This window comes from Osmerus mordax, chromosome 4, assembly GCF_038355195.1.
Source record: "Osmerus mordax isolate fOsmMor3 chromosome 4, fOsmMor3.pri, whole genome shotgun sequence".
Taxonomy (NCBI): domain Eukaryota; kingdom Metazoa; phylum Chordata; class Actinopteri; order Osmeriformes; family Osmeridae; genus Osmerus; species Osmerus mordax.
Genome location: NC_090053.1, coordinates 12,831,202 through 12,851,987, shown reverse-complemented (window position 1 = coordinate 12,851,987; position 20,786 = coordinate 12,831,202). Strand labels below are relative to the sequence as shown.

At 42.1% G+C, this 20,786-nt stretch overlaps 1 protein-coding gene across 2 annotated transcripts in view; it reads right to left on the bottom strand.

The window, feature by feature from the left end:
• Window positions 1-20,786, bottom strand: part of roraa (RAR-related orphan receptor A, paralog a) — a 160,987-nt gene that overhangs the window by 103,984 nt on the left and 36,217 nt on the right. The gene's annotated exons all lie outside the window — the stretch shown is intronic.

Genomic DNA, 20,786 nt, shown 5'->3' with positions numbered 1-20,786 from the left:
GGAAATTGTGACAGAATATCCAATATCTCTCTCTCTCTCTCTCTCTTTCCCATGCTGAGGCAATAACTCTCTAGGTGTTGTTTCACAGTTGCACTGGGCTGCCTCAAAGCACACTATATCACCATCTCAGATTACATCTGATGAGCTTTGGAGTGTAATTGAAGTGTAGATTACTATCTCTCATGTGCTTTCCAGATCAAAATAATAAAAATGTAAGAGGGGGAGAGAGAGGAATGTGAATATGCTGCACCACTGGATGCTACGCTCACTATTACTTGCCCTCCCACAACAGGGAATACATCTGCCTAGCCTTCTCAGGAGGACATCCTGGGTACTTAAAAAATTGAGCCCCCTCCCCAACTTCACTCTGGACCAGTGGGTGACAGTCTCAGACATGCCCGTCTGAGAGAAGGGGGGCAGAGGGTGGGGGAGGGCTGGGTGTTGAGAGACGAGGAGTGTTGGAGGGCATGGGCGTCACTGAAAGCTGACTGGCAGCTCTGAGAGCAGTGAGATGTCAGCAGTGGTCCAGAGGAGCTGTGCTGGATGAGCCCAGGCACAAGCAGTTCAAGGATATGACTAAGGACGGGATGGAGGCCCTAATGAGGTCTGCAACCAAAACTAAAAGGTTCCCTCTCCTCTTCTGGTGAACCAGGGTTTTTGCCATTCAGAATGATTTAAATATTGTATCAATAAGAGGACAGGGGGTATGTGACTGACTTCTAGACATATTCCCATCTAGCATGCAGGTGAAACTAGTAAAAAAAAGTGTGAACATAGAAGCTAACCAGTTGAAATAAGGGATGGATTGATATGGGGAAGAACTATGTTCGGAAGAAGACTACAAAATTAGGAAATGAATAGGTTCACATGACTAGAGGGCACAAATTCTGCTCTCCACTGGCCCTTTGAAGTGCTCTGAGGTGCATCGTGCCATGAAACGAGTGTGCTTAATCCACTTGTTAATCAAGTGTGTTTCTGAGCTTGTGTCTGAGGAGCACTTCTATCCTGATAAGATAGAAATGCATCTCTGAAATTTGATTGGAGGGATATCAAAAGACTAAGGATGTATCCTATAGAGAATTTTTACCCAGAAGTAAGATATGCATATAAAGTATCCTCTGGTCTATCAAAAAATTTGCATAATGGAGTTTCCTATGAATTGATGTGGCAATTACAGTAAGCTAGAAAACATTTCAGATTGTCCAGCTATGTTCTATGTGATTCTGAGCTCCCAAAATGTTCACATTCTATCCATTTCAATACCAAAAGTACAGAAACATGATTAAACCTCTCCCTGGACTAACAGAACACACAAGGAGGAGAGATTAGAATAAAAAAGAAAAGCCTTTGGGGTTTTTGAAGGGGCTTAAATTTGAAAGAAGGACTAGAGATGGGATGGGGGCTGGCTTCTCATGGTTGTCTTCCTGGTTTCACTGTCTGCCCTTGATGAATGCGTTGTCTCACAGTGAACAGGAAACATACAGACACGAGAGTAGAACAGGACGCTACAGTCTCTCTCCTCTACTGTCTCTCTCTCCTCCGCCCTCTCTCCCAGCCCTGTGGGCCGCTCTGAGATAGAGCTAAGGAGGCCTAGCACACTCTCCCCCGCTGCGCCAACAAGTCTCCTTTTCACTTCAATTAATGAGCCATAAATAACCCAATGAAGGTGTCAACAAAGAGTGCAATTTATCACGGCTTTCACTACTGCTTTCCATGTGAGCAGGATGCTCATTCGTGGCCTCACTGCTCAAACAGAGACACTGCAAGAACGCACAGATATCTATTTATTCCGAGCCGAACACTCCTAGAATTTATCTTGAGAAGAAACACTCACAGGTGCGTGTGATTTGACAAATACACAGCAAACACTGGGCCTCGGTCTTTGTTAGGTTTCCGCAGACAGACTGGCAATAAATTTGGTTAAGAGTGTAGGGGACAGGACAACAGAGTCTCTACGCTCCCCTGAGGATGCCATGGAGTCAGTGTTAAAGACACTTCGCTCTGTCGGTTTACTTTGGGTTGAGCAGCCTTGGTGCCCCTCCAACATGTGAAGCAGAAAAAAAAGGGAAATTCTGTATAGACTGTGGAGTTTGTTTGAGCAGTAGGAAGGATTGCTTTATCACTGTGTCCCATAAATGTCACTTTGAGTCAACAATAAAGAGAAAATATATAGTACTGAATAATATACCCTCTTCAGAACTGAATGGCTCCTAGAAGATTGCAGCAAGCAGAGGTACAGTAGTGTGCTGTAGTGCTTCAGAGAAAAGAGGAAGACTCCTTGAATAATATATGACAGCTTGGGTTTTGAATCCGACATTAAAAGTGATGACGTGAGTACAAACTCAGCTCTGCTTCATCTTGGACCCCAAAATCAAAACCTCAGGCTTAAAAGCAATGTTAAACAGACCATCTTTGCTGCAAGATCGTTTGCATGTAAAAATAAGCACTAGCTGCTGAATACATCTGAATACAAGCATTTTCAGCCTTGAAGCTAAGCCGGAAATTGAGTGTGTAGTGTATGAATACCTCTAAACCAATTAATGGTTTCTGATAACCCACTCATCTTTGGAGAGGATTGTCTTTCTAAATAACACTGAAACATGTCCCCTCTCAAGCAGACAGCCCACACACGCGTTTTGACTAAGACACGTATTGGCACATTAATGTTTTTTTCTTTTTTTGAATGCATCACAAAACACACTCTTCAACTCGTGGATCTTGCATAACATCAGCGCACAGGAAGTCTTTGTCTTGGCATCAACTGGATCCTCAAGTATAAACCCCTCCGTACTCAAGCCTCTTTGATAGTGTGGGATGTATACTTTATAAACAAAAGGCAGCAGGATACAAAATAAGTACACCATTCCAATAAGAGCCAACATAGAAAAGATGATAGAGCTAGATCAAATCCATTACACCGGAGGGACATTAAGCTCTCCTATCTTGGAAAAACATTTCGACAATTTCACAAGGCACCCCACAATGATATAAATGTCCACAAACCATAATCAGTCTGGGTTACACACATGGCCAGAGAGCCCAGATAAATGACATTTCCTAAAATCACGCTGACATTTTCCCTTATCAAGCGGCAGGCACTGGCATGGCAAGAGCAAGCTTGTCAGTCAGTGGCAGACAGGCCTTACACCTTATCACAAGGGCACTCACACTCTGTGGAGCTGCAGCTGGACTGATGGGGCTTAGGCCAGAGACATCGACAGGGCCGATGGGGGCTGGAGCTAGGGCTGGAGACAGAGTCTAGGACTGAGGCTTAGGCAAGAGACAGAGTCTGTGGTTGGGGCCAAGGCCGGGGCTGGGGCTGAGGCTGGGTTTGGAGTTGGAGACATGCAGTATTCTTGGGCTGGGGCTGAACTCAACCAGCCTCCTTCCCTCAGAAGCAGACATAAAGCAGAGGGAATCAAATATTTAAAGTTGATAATGATGCTCTTCATTAAACTGGGAGTCTGAATACAAATTTGGGGTATATAAATAAAGAAATAATTGAAAGTGGCAGACATCTTGGGTTTTAGAGGAAAGAGTAAGTAGGAATGCTATCATTCAACCATTTCTTTGTAAACGGCATAACTCAACTAATGCTGAATACATGGAAAAACAACAGCTGATATTACATTTTAAATGTGTCTGCCATCTGATTTCTGCTTTTCGTGTGATACATATACAGGTAGAGACCATGTGTGATAGTGTGAGGTTCATGGATGAGGCATTGTGGGAGTAGGACAATGTAAGAGTGGGGGTTGGGGGGGGAGTTATAAAAAACCTGGCAGCAGATGTTGGAGTCAGAGCAGCCAGATCCCGCTAAGCCTCTCTGAGTCAGAGCAGAGCTCATGGAGCAGTCTTAGCCTTGCATCTCCACTGAGGGGGGATCCCATTTAACCCCAGAAGCAACACATGATGATGGGGAGTTTATGCATGACATTGGAGATGAATCGAATAAACACATGGCTGTTTACACTAACAGTGCATTTGAAACCGAGTCAGTGTGATCAGGAAACCAGCCTTTAATACTAAACAGATGCAATAACAGGATTTTTTTATTTTTTTATTTAGCAGTACACAGCAGATAATCTCACCTGTAACTACTGTATTCAGAGGAGTGATGGATGACTTAACAAAATATAAATTATATACCAGCGGGTAAACTCAATACACTCATTAGTTTCCGATGCTTTCCTTTTTCCCCAGGAGTAGCTAATTGATGCCTCCCTCTTCCGTCTCTTTGTTTTCTCCTGACAGAAACTGTGAAATAATTCACACCCAACTGCCACACTGGCACCAAACACAGAACAACACAGCTTGCCCTGACTACATTCCCAACATGAAAACATAAGGAAACTTGATCTAGAATGTAACGAAGAGTCAAATAATTAGTTGTTTGTATTTATCTATCTAGAGTAAAATTAATAACAAATACAAGTTGCCCTAGTTTACTCACGGTCTTCTTGAATGTTTTGAAGTACTGTATGCACATACATAAGAAGCAATTATAAGCGCCAAGCATTGTTTGTTTGTACCGTGACAATGTATGAGCTGATAATACAGACAGCAGAGTTGGAAGAGAAAGACTGGTCCAAAACTGAAGCCCTACAGAGACAGACACACAAACATCCCAGGAATGGTTATCAGCTCACTTCCTGTGTGAAGAGTCATCTGAATGGATGACTTATCTTCAAATTTCCCATAGAAATATAAAAGTTCCAGTAGATAGAATTTCAACAATGACATAGTCTCATTATAGTCTGAGACATAGCCTTAGCGTTAACAGTAGAATATGATGTAGCCAGAATTTTTTTTACCCAATGACAATCTTACCCCCTTCCTACAGGACAGTTTTGGGAGTTTTGTCAGAGAGGCTCATTAAAATTGATAATACTCTTGTTTAATATTTTATGTAAAAAGTCACAAAATGACACAATATTGTACTATTTGTTCATGTATTTTGGTATGTATGTATGTAGGAGAGCACATTTCACGTCAATCCTGTTTGTGTAGCACACCACATCTTTTAATCCATGATATTTTAAGCACAAAACTAAACATGTTTGACACTGTTCTGTGTGAAACTTGACAACAACATACCACCATGTGGTAGCTCTCTGAAATGTGATGTCTCTGAAATGGTAAAATATGTACTACAACATACGACAACATCCCCTTGAGCAGGCGACTTAATTAGAAATGATAAGTTGTTGTTTAATGTCAGTACCTATAGCTTTAGGCTCTCTTGCATTATACTTTCTGTTCTACAGATGGGCATCCTTCTATTCCCTACAATTAAGTCATCATCGGATATGCTCCAAATGTGAATAGGCAACACAATGAGAGCAAGGAGCCTTCCATATCCTTCTGCGCATATGGGCTGCCATTTCTCTTTAAGATCTTCATAAAACTCTACTCTAACAGTCTATTACTGAGACATGGCTACCAGAAGCCCCATGTCCACGCATGGGCCCGGGACATCCATTCTTTTCATTTCTTTCGAGCAGTTTATTTAGATTGAGGGACAAGAAGTCTGGATCTCAAGATGAACTTTCAGCTTGTTTCACTGATTACTGTGAGTCTCATCTTGAAAACATTCATCTGTATCATTAGGATACGGGGAAGGCTTGTTGTGATAGCCGGACAAAAGGCTCCAAGTTTAATCTTTTGCTGTTCATCCCTTTGTGCTTTCATGCTTTTTGAAATATCCTACAGCATTCGGTTCATAATGAAGTGACAACCATATGTCCAAATAGAGAAATACGAGAAGGGGATATCATTACTTTAGAGGAAGTATATTTGCACCAAAGTGTATTTGATGTCATTCTCCCACCATCAAAAGGCAATAATTGCCATAGTGACACTCCTCAGGGGACACTTGGAAAAAGAGAAGAATGTGATGAGGACCATTCAACAGTCATTTTTCAGGGAAGGCATCTGACACCTCAGTGATCAATATCTAATCTGGAGAAATAAATTGCAGCTGTTTGTCTTTCATCTTGTCGGAAATGTATAAGCATTGTCACAACAAGCAAGGGGCATTAATCAAATAATGAAATAACGGATGGAGGAGAAGAGAAAGGATAGTAACCCGCTCTGATATTCAGTGTGACCTAGTGCTGTTGACATGATGCATCTTGTATCACATCTTGTTACAGCAGTGTAGCTGGCGAGGCTTGAGCAGAGATCATCTCCTCTCTCTGTCAAAAACGAAGGCGATGAATTGGATATCTAAGAAAAGATACAGTTCCCCTGTGTACACTGTGAATAATATGCTGTAACATGCATGGATGTCATACGCTTGTACTTTTGACCTTCCTCTATTTGACAGTAAAGAACTATTTTTCCATTTATTCTCAGCCCTTGTCTTTGCAATTACCGTGTTCCAATCTCGCTTTGTCCCTGCAGTCACCCACAATACCCAGAAGAATCGGCAGTCTTTCTTCTGGTGTAGCAATTACTGTCCCTATCTTTTTGAAACAAAAAGTTTGGTGTAGGATATTAGAAAATGTCAAATTCAGGTTATATTTCACTTTGCTCCAAAGGCGATGTGGTGCACTCTGGAAACACTATCTTTACAGCTTCTGCATTATGCATGAACCCTTTGGTCCAGCACTGTTGTCTATGCCGGGAGAGGGGAAACCCATTGTTAGCTGTCAGTATGGCATAGACTATACATGACTGAGAAAAAAGATATGCTATCAAAGGTAATGTCACAAAATTATCTATTAACAAAGAAGAAAGTGCAAAAATTGTCAGTGTTTGGAAAAGGGTTGCTCAGTTTTATTTTGTCATGTTTTTGAATGTGTATTTTTATAACTTGATATATTTTCTGAAAAAAACTAAACATTCAGTCAAATAATCGCAGAGTCTGTGTGTGATATGTGTGAACTCGGGGCTCATATCTCATGGCTGCAGGTCAGGCTAATCACATCCCAAACATTCACCTTCATCCTTGGCGTGTCGAGCTGGAACTGTTCTTAAACAGTCGGCTCGACGGTAAGGTACTGTCATTCATCAGCTATACTACATGTTCTCAACTCTGCCTTCAAAACAACATTTTGGGAGACTGTGGCTAATATGGGAATTAATTTCGTTTTTTAGAATACTGTACAGTACACCAATTGGAAACCATTAATCACAAGTGAACATTTCTTGAATTAAATAATGTATCTATTTAGGGACTGGGTTAAACTGGTAAGTGAACTTTCAAATAACAGACGGAAATGTTTTATCTGTTTTATCTAAAATTACTGCCAGTTCATAGCCAGAAATGCCAGCTCTATTGAACCAGGAACCCCAGGCTGCAAAATTACACTGGAGCGCTAGTTTACCACATGGAAAAGTCTGATGACATAACTGCTTGAGTTCAACATTCCACACCTTGTTCGTTTTTTGCTCCCTCCATTTGCTTCTATGATATTCTCTTTGTCCTGCATGTTTCACTGCCGTAATTACAAACAAGTGTCACAGACGACTGGTTAAACTAGATCCAAGACTTTCAGTACAAGTCTATGCAATGTTTCCCGTTTTGAAAATTAAAAGCCTTGTTGGGTTCCCTGGTCATCTTGAAACCCAAACCAAATCCTAGACAGACGCTATGATTGTAGTTGATCGTTTTGAAAAAGTGAGATTTATAAAGGACTCATTGACAATGAGTGCGACTGGCTTTTGGTGATCTTGCATCTAGTTTCTACAGCATTTATTCAAGCCAGACTAACACAATCCAAGTAAAGAAATTTAGTTTCTATAGAAACAAAACAGGATGGACACAATTGTTACCGTTGGAGGTTCTGGGATGACTGTACAGCCATTGTATTCTCTGGTAGGGAATTCCTAAGCTCCCAGAACCAATATCCTGTTTAGGCTCAGCATAGTTTGCCTAACCCTTTAACCCTTCATGTAAAATCTGAAGGAGAAAATGAGCAAACTCCCAGCGGCCAACTCCCAATTCAGGACAACATGGTTGAACTTGAGAATACAGAGGGTCCTAGCCTAGATAAGTTTATTCCAAAGTCAAGGTGGACAGATGGTGGTGCTGGGGTATCAGCCTCTATTTCTCAGGTGAAATCATGCAAACGAAACAACTGTCCTCTTTATACATCATCTCTCCCTCTAAGGAATGCCGCTTTGTTGCCTGCTTACAACACAGTCCAAACTACTTAAAAAATGTCTTGGGGCAGGTGAAGATTGGTCTCGGAACATTTAGCTGACAACATCCACAATGTCATTTTCAATGCTGTGATATTATTTCATCTCACCAAACTACAAAGCCTTGCTGTTACCTGACCCCTGATGAGAACTCTCCTCTATAACAGCACTGCATGCACATTCAATTAGACATGCTTGGAAATGCTCAAGGGTGCCGGGAAAGTGAAGAGTCAGACACGACAGAAATTAAGCTTGTTACAGAGTGATTTCAACTTCACTTAATTCAACCTCACATTCCTCATCTCTCCACCCCTCCGACTGGGGTTTTTTTCCACAACACAGAGGCAGGATTTACATATTGCAGGTAAACTGGGGAATAAAGAATGCAGATCCAATTAAACCTCTAGGGAGCTAATTAGTTACAATTAAGTTTCTGCTTCACTTGTTGTGCAGAAATATTTGGTAAACACCTAGAGAATGTAAAAAAAATCTTGCCCTTTACTGTGAACCTAAAAAAGTCTGAGAATTACTCCAGTTGAAAATTAGCATGTGTTGATTTACATGACATGAATTGATATTTGAAAGTATTATACTGTTATTGACATCAAAGCTAATAGGGGTAACTTGTAAAATACACTTGTTCTGACATGGTACAGTATAGTCAGGCTAGTGTCAATCCCCTGTGCTTGCCACATATACTGGTGAGTTAATAGCATGTTGACTTAATTAACATTAATAATAAATATTAGCCACTGCTCATCTCTCCTCTATCGCTCTCATTTAATAAAAACGACGTAATGTGGTAAACTGTGGGAAGCAGAGTAATTTTTTTGTAAAAGTCCAAAACTTTAAAGGAAAAACACTCTAAGGTGCATCATTTGCTATCGTTCGGAATATATGTCACAGTCGGTGCAATTAGATACCAAGATAGAGTAATCACATGTAATAAGACAACAATGGCAACATCATTTCCACTGCCTCTCCAGAATAGGAGCGAGAATGAGGAGGTGAATAATGCAAACTTTGAGTCACCTGTTTAATCCTTATGTTAAGAAGCACTATACTTTCCATTCTGTACTAACCCGTTAGGACAGAAAGCGCATGAGCTGGGCTTCAGTTTGAATTATAGGTGGGCAAAACATTAAATTATGTAAGTCCTTTAGATGGACAGAGGAATACTACTGTACTCACTGTACCAAACAACAATTATACTGTATTAAAGCCAGAGCACAGCACCCTACTCTATAGCAGGGCTCAACATTAACATTTTTGGCACTGGCCCCACCGGGCCAGTGGGTTTGAAACTTACTGGCCCCAAGACAATTTTTACTGGCCCCCCCTCCAAAAGTTGTAATTTATCATTGTTACAACAAAACCAAAGACTTATAAGTTGTGTTATTCTGTTAACATGTTTAACCATGTATTAAACACATCCTGGATATAAAAAGAACAAAAGTGAAATCACATTTCTAGTGATTAAAAATAAAAAGGTAATAGTCAGCAAAACAATTGACTTTTAACCTCAAACGTGACGTGCTCTCTTCCCTGCTGACAGCCATCTCTGCACAACTCTGGCTGAAACTGAAACCTCTGGTCCCTCAATGCTAATATATAAAAGCTTCCATAGCATTTCATCAGTATGATACTAAGTACCCAAGTCGACACCATTCTTCTGCTGCAGTTCAATAGCCTGGGGGAACGAGGCGAACGGCTGGCCCGTCTTAATTACGTGATATGCCGTTGTTATAAATCGTGCAATAACACGAGGGGCATCTACATTTAAATTCCTGACCAGCATGGTCAACGGCCTGGAAGATGGATTGTCAACCATCCGCTTGGCTGTCATGCAAACCAGGTGCTGTCTGCTAGCATGGCTGGTCAGGTATTGTTTTCGAAAATTGTCTGTGCCTCTGTAAAATGTAACAATATCCACTTTTGTCTGCTTTAGACGGGAACATACGACAGACGACACAGTGCATCTTCGTTTCATAAAAAAAGTTGCTTCCGTTTGAGCTCGTAGCTCTACTTTGCTGCCATCTTCACTTTATTGTCTCGCGCCAGTTGTTAAAAAATGTATCGAAATTAGAGAATTACAATTTGACAACCACTCGTCACTCTTCAACTCTTGATTTGCCAAATGTGCGCCCCACGAGCTGCAAAGTTATTTATGCATTTAGCAGATAGCAAAACATATGAAGGATGTTAACTTTTACAATGCGAAATTATTTTCAATCAATAATTTGCAGTGGCCCGATCGGGCCAGTGAGTTGCTAGTTTAACTGTCTCGACGTTACTTTTTACTGGCCCCGGGCCATCGGGCCATCGTTATTGTCGAGCCCTGTATAGGTAGTCCATCAAATTGAGATCTGAGAAATATAGAGTAGAGGACCATGACTCCTTTCACACATAGTCAGACTGACTAGCCTCTGCCAAAACCCCAGCAGTTAGGGAAGTTTTTTTTTGAAGTTTTGAAGTTTTTCTCTCAGCCCTAACATGTTGCTCTCTCACAGAGCAAGGTCAACAGATTATGTCTCATTGGATCACTGTCACCTTTGTAGCGGACTAGTCTGGCGAGAATTTTAAATACCTGAGTCATTGATTCTGCATTTGCTTTGGTTAAGAGTAAGAGTAGTATTTCCTGTTGTATATCATTTCAAGATGTTGTATAGGTACAGTATATCTGTTTTGTTGTCTGTCACAGACTATTCCAAATGCATCAACAGTATATATAAAATCATGTAGCAGTAGCTTTCACCAAGGTGAACCGTTTCAAGACTATGTATAGAACACATCCTAAAGTACAGCTACAAAGATCACATGAAAGGATTGGATGCAACTTCAAGGCTATTGCAAAAAGGTTGCATCACCCAAACAAACTTAGATATGCTGAACATACCGAGAAAGGATGTGCAATAACACAGACAATGCCCTATCTGACACCTTTTAGTACCACTACAATTTCATTCACTAAGACAGCATGGGGGAGCATATGTCTACTGGTAATGTACTGGGGGGCCCTCTCTCGCTCTCGCTCTCTCTCTCTCCTCTCTTCCTAGGTATTTCTATCTCTCTCTGTCTTTTTCTCTCTCATACACATGGAGGCACACGCATATAATGTCTGTATGACTGCATTTACTAAAGAAACACAGGTAAGGTGATGCTTGGTGACAGCATAAAAGGTGCGGAGCTTGACCACAACATCTGGCCATGCGGTGGGGTAGGAACGTAGGAGTCTAACAAGGCTAACTTAATTATGTGTGAAAGCCCCTCTGCCTGTCAATGACCTGTTTCATGAAGCAGTACAGGTCTGTAAATAGACATGTTATTTGGTTAGTTTCACCATCACATTTTTATTACATTGGTGATGTAAGTACATTTACAGATGATGTTTTGATCAGACTACAGCTGAACAAAAGGATGTAGACTTTGTTTAGATTTTTATATTCAATGTTGCAATCAAGAGCTATTATTTAGATTTACTGTAATGCATATATATTTTCCTTTGTGATTTGGTAGTCCTGTAGGGCTTACATTCCAGCAAAGATGTGATTGTTCTGAGCGAGACATCAGACCCAGCCACCAGAGAAAAACACACACAAGTTAAATATTCTACCATACCACAAGATTACAAGTCACCCAGAGGACCTCCCACTGTGCTGAGACCGAAACCATGTCACAGGAAACAACGCTGTCACATGCCAGAGGGGCTCGCTTCCTGCAAGCCAGCTTCATCTCACACAGACATTTCTAGACTGAATGACTGACTGACTGTCTTCACTGCTGACAAAACCTCCTCCGACCCCAACAAAGGAAGGGAGAGAAAAACGAAGAGTTCGAAAAATGAACGTGGAACTTTCATTGTCCTAAGCCGTTCCCTCCGCACAGATGCGCAGCCGAGCCAGTGCAGCTGGCTGGCTGACAAATGGGAAAAAATAGTCCAATTTGAGCTGGTCGTTAGCAGTCGGAGCGCAGCATTCCAGATAAATGAGTGTCTGCCTCAGGTATGGCAGCAGATCTTCCGGAAGCATTCCTCGGAGACCGGTCCGTAGCTCAGCGGCCCCTTCGCCGTGCCTTCGATCCGACAGGCCCGACACTACAGCAGAGGTGACCTTGCAGCTCCGCTCCTGCCGGGCGTCTTATTTTTACACTCACGACCCCCCCACAGCCCCCTCCATTCCCTTGGCCTCTCCACTTCCTTTTTTTCTGTAATCCCCACTTAAAGAGACAGTGTGGTGGTTCTTATATCATTAACTTCCCCTTTCCAGCACTTTTTAGCTCAGAGAGGTAGAGGGGTAGAGTGAGGGAGGGGGAGAGAGAGAGAGAGGGGGAGGGGGGAGACAGAGAGGAGGGTGAGAGAAAGAGAGGATGTTGTACTAAACTCCATCTGGTCTCGTTCTTGGGTGAAGGGTGGAGAGCATACTCCATTAAAAGTGTCTGTGAGGGGTTGAGCTGAGTCAAACACTTACTCTGATGTTTTGACTCTGACACTCCCCTTGTTGATGCTATAAAAGTCTCAGAGTGTGAACGCATGTGTGTCTGTGGAAGTGTGTGTCAGAGTGTTTGTGTGTGTGGGAGCCAGTGCCAGTTCCCAGTGCAAAGCTGCTTCTTTTGTACACCCACAGTGGCCAAAGGGACCGCAGTTTTTGTCAATGCCACGCTAGTTAACTTCTGTAAGGGCCTTTGCAGAGGCAGGCCAAACACACACACACATACTTTATCCCTCATGTTTTGGACTCTATTTCAGGCCGTTGATCCAAAGGCAGCATTTAGACAACACCAAATAGGAAACCGACTTAGACAGGGTTCAGATGCCCTCCGTAAACTCAGACCTACAAGAATGAAATTACATGAGAAAGATAAAAGAAAAAACGAAACAAAAAAAGAGGATTTGGTTTGTTCATTTTAGACATATTGCTCTTTTATTACTTTCCCATACTCTTTGGGTAGAACTACTATCTCAATTAACAATTTCCCTGACACACATCCACATCCTCACTCTACATACATTGCTATTGAATAAATCATTGAAATTTATTAACATACCGTACTCACAACAGTTGTACCTATGTTTGTGTTAGTCTGTTAAAGGCAAAGCTCTTTTAAGATGTATTTTATGTGAGTAATACATGTCTGCTTGCAGCAAAGATAACACACCGAATAACAAAAACACTGTGTCAATGTCACTCAGAGAAATAAACAAATCATGACTGACAAAATTAAATCAATTATTGTCTTTGAGTCTGGACCCACTAAAACCGTTTATTTCTCGGTCGCTATTGATCATATGAAACCTATACACCATCTGATTTGGTATGGTAAAACTTTGTGCAAAACACCTAAAGATGGCAAAAGTCTATTTATATTAAAGATGAAAAAAAAATAATGTGCTTTTTACAGGCGCAGTCCCATACATACAGTACATATTATGCATGAATAAATGCTGTGGAGAGAATTTGTACTGAATGTACTACTAAAGTATGTTCAATTAAACATGGTTTGTGGCACTGTAAAGTGCCCCTATGGTGTAACCTCATAATTTTTTGTAGCAAAATGTTAAATTCAAGCTGATCTTGAAATCGAGAAAAGCCATAGACACTGTGGTCTTGTGCAGATAGGGGAGTTGCTTCACATTCATTTAAGGATAGTCAAAGCAGAGCTCACCTATCTTGTGTTCTCTACCAGAACAAGCATTTCCCAACAGAATATACCTTTACTATACATTTACAGTAGGTGTCTTTTCTAAACTCCTCTTTTGGACAAAGTGTTTACTCGCTGAAGAAACAGAGAGTGACACAGGGGTGGACAAAGAAAAAGAAGCACAGGGAGAGGGAGAGACACTGAGATGGGCTTTATGAAAAGGAAGGAGGGATGGAGAGAGATAGAGGTGGGATCCAGCTGTCACAGCAGGGAGAAGGTAGCCCAGAGACACTGGCCCCGGTGGGACCCGCTCAGTCACCTCAATGCCACAATAAGCCTGTAGATCCAATCAGCCATCTACAGGCTTCTCCATCTATCCATCCATTCCCCTTCCCTCGCCCTCCCCTTTCCTGCAAATGAGATGCCGGTCTGTCGGACAGACCTGCTCATAATAAATGAGGACGGCCCTTCATGGGGGAAATAAGAGAGCGTGCATGCTCAGAAATACCAGGACTTTCCCTCGATCTTCCCCTGCTTCTCTGACTTTCTTTTTTCTCCTGTGAAAAGCTGCGGAGCAGCGACGGAGGGTGAAAGCATCTGGATCATGACCTTTCCTCAGGCGCGCTGAGACAAATTAGAAGCAGACATCTGAGTAGAGTGAGCAGGTTGTCCAACTATCAGCTTAGCTCCAGACTTCCTCTCCGTCTTTCCCTCTCAGAATTTCTTTAAAGATAACAGGTTTCCCCCTAAATCCTTGTCACCATTGTTTATTATTAAGACCATAATCCATAGACTTTGTTTTTTTCTCACCCATAGATTTCTTACTGTAGTTTCCAGTGATGCTCTCAGCATAAGGTAGATGACTGCTATAGAAATCCTCTCAACTAAGATCACTGGGGCACTGGAAATGTTTTGGCTAATCTCCTGCTCCATTGGACTACCTTCGCAGAAGGACTAATTATTTCCATTTCAAAGTAAATTTGCTGCCCTAAGGAGAATCTGACAGTTGGACACCACAGACCTAAACATCCTGAATCTTAGACTGAACCTGATCCTCCAGCACAGCTGTTCTGACTGAAATGTATTACCATTTACCGTTACAGTCTATCCCTGTCTGTGCAACAGAAGCTAGATATCAGAGATTATATCTAGAGTTTTAAAAGGTCCAAATTGCTATACACCATTTCTGAAGAGGACCAAAGAGTAACTATAGTTGAATAAAACCTTTATAGAAAAAGACATAACAGTAATTTTAGGCCATTTGAGAGAATCTGTGAATGTTGGTAATAAAGCAATCAGATTTCAAATGTATGTTCAATTTCCTGTGGAATGTTACCAAGGTAATTGAGTTAAGTCTTAATTAATCATGTTGACAAGATGCTGTGGGAGACCTTTGAACCCTGTAGCCCTCATGTTTCTTAGAAGCTCTGGAGAATGGGTCCAGAATAGTCCTTTAGGTCGTTTTTTGTCTGATTGTATCTCTTCACAAATCATCTGCATAGTCAGCCATTACAGAGGTGCTCCAGCAGGGATTGAGGGTTAGTATGTAGCTCCTGTAGCCAATGCAGAAATTCCTCATCATTACATTCACCAAACTTTAAGTACCAAAGCAGGGACCGTCTTACCTGGGGTCATGTGAACACAGGACAGAACACCGCCAGCAGGATGGAGAGAGAGAGAGAGAGAGAGAGAGAGAGAGAGAGACAGGGAGAGAAGAGAGAATTCTGTTAGTTGGGATCATTGGATAAACTCTTTTCATTGTAATTTTGAATATCAATGTCAATATCATGGTAAAATGAATATGGCAGAATGTCATACAATGTGTTATTTACAGTGTATCGGTCTTAATCGAGGGTAATACAGTCAAATTAAGTACTGCACATCATGATATTTTTATGGTCTAGGAAGAGAATAACAGCAAAACAGGTAAGACACTTCAAAAAGTCTATAAATGAACTGTCCAATGGCACTGCAAAAATTCCAACAAAACCTCTACAATGAAATCTACAAAAAGAGATTGTGCATTGGTTTGTGCTTTGCATATATGCGGACATGGATTACTGCCTTTTTGAAGCTAAAAGCAAACTGAAAATGGAAAACAGTGGGAGACTGTAAAAACAGAGTTGGCAAAGCCTCTTTCCATCCTCTCACACCCACATCCCTCTGAATGAATGAGGAGAAAATTTCACTTTTATGACCAAAACTATTGCTAGAATGAACACGTGTGCAGTGAGTGAGTTTTTCTTTGTAACAGCAAAGTCTATAGCAGACGATATCCACAGACGCCAGCGTCTCCCTGTGAAAGCCTTCAGCCTGGACTGAATACTGATGTGTCTGACTGATCGCCATGTCTGTGGGATCTAATATGAAAGGTGGACAGTGATGAATGTCTTCCCTCCACTTACTGGCCGTCTGATGTATTATGCATCCCCATCTGATCAGAGAGCCTGATGAGGCACCGGGAGACAGGGGGACAGGGGGGCGTCCATGTCCAACGCACCCTGACATTGGTTATATAAATGACTGCACCTCCACGCCTCTCATTTCCCACCACACAGGTCACAGGGGGAGCTAATAGGGCCACCGTTAATAGGGGATGACTGACTTCAGCTGGGGCCGCCATGCATTTTGATGGGCTGCAAATTTGACAAAGTCTCTTAACACAGTGGCTGAACCATGCTCCCTGTCAGGCAGGAGCCTAATTGTCAGAGACACAAACGTTGGCGGCAGCCGGCGGATAGCGCTACTGGCTGCCCAACAGCCACTGTGATCATCTGTCTGTGTGCATCTCAGCTCTCTCAGAGAAAAGAAGGTGTGCTCACTTCAGGTCTTCCGCAGACAGAGCCAGGGAAAAAAGGGGCCCTTATCGTTACAACCTGTCAAAGACAAAAAAAACATTATTTAAGACTATTGCTTTGATCTCTGGCTAGTGGAGAGCGTGTTTTGATGCTGACATCATGTTGCCAGCAATAAAACTGAAGGACTGAAACCCTGTTATTAGCCTGTAGGAGAGAGCTGTAGAACTGCAGAGCGCTGTTATGTTCTCTCACCAGGAAAACAGCATGGGTAATTGTGCCTCTACACAGGAACAGCGTAGGCTCATTCTTTGTTTAAGTGTCCACCAGGAGAGCACTCTCTGACACGTCCGTGGCTCCTGAGTGCCCATCACACACACATTCTAATGTGCTGAAGTAATATTGACTGCAGCAGAGAAATAAATAAAAAAAAGCCCTGGGCCTCTGCGGGCTCAACGTGGGCCCTAACGAGTTTACGGCCGCCCCTAATTGAGCCATTTTCACATCAGCGGTTGTTTTTGTCAGATCAAGAACTGCTCAGGCTCTCCCAGCTGTGATTTGCTTCTCCCACAGTCAGCTCGCGGCCCAGCACACCGGAAGGTCAGCTTTGGTACAGATAAACCCATTCACACAAATACACACACTGCCTGACACTGAGTTGCAGTGCACACCCAATGTAGTACTTGTTGCACATTGGAAAACATTTCCAGGAACTACAGAACATAGTGGAGCCATGTTTTCTGGCAGGACAAAACAAAAGTTCAAAAGATGACAGCGATTAAGATGCGGCCGTGTGATGTGCAGAGTCTGTTTCTGCTTGTGATTCTCCGTACGCTGTATTGAATGTTTTTTATTTATTATGTGAAGTCTGCATTAAGCATGGTGCTCATTTGTTTAAATCTGCATGTAAATGATGCAGCAGTAGTGTTTACCAGCCAGGAAGAGAGGAGCCATCTTTAATTCATTAGAAAAACACACTTTGCAGAAAGACTTTCAGAGGAGGGTTAACACTAGCTAGGCAGGCTTAATACTCGCTCAGTATGCAGAAGAGGCCTTTAATAAAGCACTGGATAATAGGTGAAAAAGGCTTGGGCGAAATGCAGCCCTTTTCCAATGAGCCATTAATTAGTGCTGAAGGAGGTGAACAGCGTGTTCAAAAGCTGAGGATTCTTCATTAGTCATCCAAAGACTGCACACTGCTCTTACAGGCACACAATTATCTCTTCTAAGCCCCCAGCAGCAGCACCAGAGCCAGCCCGGAGTCTCCAAACTGTGGAGCTGGCCGCAGGGTGTCATTGTCACCGCAGCCCTGAGGATCAACATGAAGACCAGTGGGACACTGATGTCCAGGCCGGAGAGACAGACATGATGTGGGTGTCAGCCCTCAACAGGCCATCACTCATCTCTGTCACACTCCTGCTTTGTGTGGAAAACTGATCGCACACCATGGCATATCTGGGTGTTGTAATTAGAGGAGGGTAGTAAAATTCACAAAAAGACACTGCATGTGATCTAATTAGCATTGTATCAAAGCAGCATATCAAAGTTGTACCAAAATGTGCTTTTGTTTCATTTTTCTTTTATCTTTGGAGGGTTTGTTGTAAGACGTGTTCATGTCATTAGAGTAGACTCACTTTAAGGCATGAAATCAACCAGAATTGTAAGTACTTGACTGACATGGACCTACAAGATTATCTTACACAACAGAGGGAATAGTATAAACTGATTAAAGTGGGCCAGGGAAAATCAATAGTCTTTTCTAAAAATCATACTTTTCATTATCCCTTGTGCAGTATTATACCTGCCATTTTGTAGTTGTTGAAATCTGTCATCTATCGACAGTACATCAATTTCAACAGCCATTTTGATGGCAACCACAAAAATACCTCTATTACAGGTCCAACAGAGACTCTAGAAGTGTGCTTCTGGAAGGTCTGAAGAAAGATTAGATGCTGTATTTCTTGTCGGCATTTTGCTCACAGGGTTTGAGTATATCCTGTAACTTTAATGTGTTCTTAACATTGGTAATATTCCCCCCCAAAAAACAATTGCAACTGTTATGTTTGTGGGAAAGCAGGCCTTGATGGCAAACTTCAGATCACTGTGCCCCTGACAGGTGTAGCACAGGCAAAGAGAAGATCAGCCAGGAAGAGAGGAGGAAGAGGAACATTCTGCTGGGAAGGCGACAGGTCTGAGCTAAGTCTATTATTCCATGCTCATGCAAACATTGATAAACACACACATGCACACAAATACTCATAAATACAAACACACATACACACACACACACACAAAGCAGACAGACACACATACCCACACACAAACAAACACGCACACCAACTTCCCTGTTAGACCGTCATTTTATTTTTTTATCTTCTACCTGTCGTAACACACTGATAACTGGGACCAAGACCAAACAGAAAGAAATAAGAAAACAACAGAGATATAGTCATTTACAGGGAATCTATTTCAGTCAGGGACAGCTCCTTTCCCCTGTTACTGAATTAATCAAATCCAAAGGACATCATCTTCAAACTCGACATCCCCCTAAAGGCGAGCATCTCATTTCGCATGCAGCCGAGGAAACTTCACAACATCCTAAAAATACTGCCGCTCCTGGAAGAGGTGCTCTACCAGTCTGAAGGGAAGCATGAGTAACTAGCAAGCCCATGGGAATAGACATTGTGATTAGATGCAAAAATTCAGCTTTCATAAACAGCATTAGTTCTTGTTAGACATCCCACCCCTCCTACAGATGCAAGCCCTCTCTGGTTTGCCAGGCACAGCGGAGGAGAGTAGGGAAGGACTGTACAATTGTTATGTTGTACCCAGTCACTCTCTCTCTCTCTCTCTCTCTCTCTCTCTTTCTCTCTCTCTCTCTCTCTCTCTCTCTCTCTCTCTCTCTCTCTCTCTCTCTCTCTCTCTCTCTCTCTCTCTCTCTCTCTCTCTCTCCTCTCTCTCTCTCTCTCTCTCTCACTCTCTCTCTCTCTCTCCCTCTCTCTCCCTCTCTCTCCTTGTCTCTCCCTCTCACACTCACCCTCTCTCAAGCATGGCCACTTCTTTCTGTTAGCCAGATGTTTGGACAGGGATTCTTCTATACATGGAAACATGGAGCAATCATAGCAATAATAATAATAACAATACATGTTATGTATAACACGTTTTTCTTAAACCAAAGCGTAATTGCCTATATACTTTCAGTGGTGTTCAATGAAAAGTATGTAAGTAAGTAGATGCTCCCTCACTCTAGCACTCTTCCTTTTGTTTCGTGTCCACCCAATTGCAAGAATGGTCTAGAGTTGCCATGGATACAAACAATATGACACCACCTGTATTTCAATTTCAAAAGGTAATGGGAGCAGACAATTTTGCAGTCCATCACTCACTGTCAGCCCCAGTTATCAACAAATTTGTCTTACTGTCAGTTAGTCATACTCTTGACTCTCTGCTTATTACTCTGCTGCAAAAATGCAAAAAAAAGCTGAAACTATTTGTGATGTGAAAAAAGTGAACCTCTGAATTTCTATGAGCATAAAAAGGTGTTTTTTTTGCTGTGTCATGATTATTGTACACCTCTTAGAGCAGTCACAGTATCTTCCACTGCTAAACTAATTCCTGGACAGGTCCTGGGAACCATGACTTTACATACAGTTCAATGTAAAGGTTAATGCCTGTTTCACAACTTATTTAAGAACCACACATCACCCCGAGGGAGTCAGGTGTGTAATAAAATGGCTTAAACAGCCTTGCTGTGTTGGTACTGGAATTCGACCAACCAACTGTTGACTGGACTGACACAGTCAACCGCTATTCACTGTCTTATCTGAACATCTACAGCATGCAGTATATGGTGAGCCATTTTGTGAGCAAAGCTCAAGTAAAATGAAGTGTACATAAAGTAATAAAATGCAAGACCTAGTCTCTGCACCATGAATGAGTCGCTTCAGCCGTGGGGAGCCGGTGAAATGATTGTGATTGGATGCGACACATAGAATCCAGATCAAAGCAATCTCTAGTGTTTTGGCCCCCAGCACAGTGTACAGCAGGCCCACACACACACACACACACACACGTACATACACACTCACAGATACACACACACACATTTAAAAACACACACATACAAACACACAGTGGAGCTGGATTAGACTGGATTGGGCTACGATGTGCAGAAAGCGTTGATGGATCTGAAGAAGACTATGACGT